We start from the raw sequence: 1,548 nt of genomic DNA on the forward strand, positions 1-1,548 counted from the left end.
GGAGTGATAGGGTACCGACTTGGCACTGACCCGGCACCCCGATCGGGATAACAAGTTCGGCCCAGACTGGGCCGTGCGTTTCATGACGGGTCTGATCCGACCGGTCGGGGCCACAGCAAAATTTCTGCGAGGGTATCAACTGCGTTTAGTTGAATTTTCAGTTAAATAAATCATTCTATCGACCAACAAGGCGAGTTGTTAACAAAATACATGAATTTTCAAGGAAATAGCATTTATATTTTCAACTACAAAGATTAATTGTCAATCAAGAAGACGAACTATCTACCAAAAAGACGAATTTTCAACCAAAATAAAAGCTCTTACGCGCGCTCGGGGCGCGAATCACTACTTTGCTTGTAATTATTTTATTTGGAAATAAAATTCAATAAAATACCACGATAATCATTTTTACTTTAATAACTTCTATTCGTACACATATTCGCGTGGGTACCCTTTCACGAGGAAGAATAAATGATTGTGCAACACTAAACATTTTTATCAAATGTTTAGACAAATACGAGTACTTCCAATTACCTCGTATGTAGCCGCATTGTAATTCAATTGTACTAAAATTAATGCACTGATTTTAGGTCCGCCTTAGTAAAGAAAAAATTTCAAATGCGCATAGAATGTGAAGTTGAGAGACTTCTGTTCCAGCGTGGATTTGAACATAAAAAATCACATTACAATAAGTGATAATAATACTGGTTATATGTTCGACTGATTAATCACAGTAAAATATATGGAGAAAAGTATTGTAAGAGAAAATATACTACAGAAAATCTTGATAAAGCAAAACATTTAACTGAAGAGATTATCAAATTACTTTAAGAAATTAATAAAAATAGATACTTACTGAAACTAATGAAAATGAAAGTTTTTACCATTATAGAGTTTTAATTTCTTTTTTCATTCTTATTAAATATATAGTGTATACATTTTCTTATAAAAATTAATTTGTTTAAAATGTTCAAATGGTTCAAAATCTAAAAAAAGTTAAGTTCTGAATTTGTTTATGAAATTTATTTGTATAATAAATCATTATTGTAACTTTGCAAGGTGTCGTAGGAAAATGTGATTCGAAATATATTCTTTGTTGATTCCGTAAAAAAATTGCTTATTGTTTATTTTAAAAAAATTTTCAATTGAGCCAGAGATGTCCAATTTTATTCAAATTGGTATTATATGTTACTTTCTGTTGAATAATTATATATATTTGACATATTTATTTTATTGTTTAATAATTTTTTTCTTTAAACAATATTTATTGGCTAAAGCAGTTTTTTTCGGCAACTAAAAGAATTGCAATAAAATAGAACACATAGCATTATGTTTTTGACTTTATAGCGTATAGAAAGAAAAAATCTACCACTTTTTAATCCAAAAATATTTCGAAATCGTAATTAATTACATGTCTTCTATTTAATAGTTATCGAAAAAATAACTGCTCGAGCAAATGAAAATTATGTCAACAAATAGAACTTTGTTAAACATTAAAAGAAATGTATGAAAATTATTTAATTATTATTATATATGTATTTATACGTA

Source organism: Belonocnema kinseyi, chromosome 10 (genome assembly GCF_010883055.1).
Source record: "Belonocnema kinseyi isolate 2016_QV_RU_SX_M_011 chromosome 10, B_treatae_v1, whole genome shotgun sequence".
Lineage (NCBI taxonomy): Eukaryota > Metazoa > Arthropoda > Insecta > Hymenoptera > Cynipidae > Belonocnema > Belonocnema kinseyi.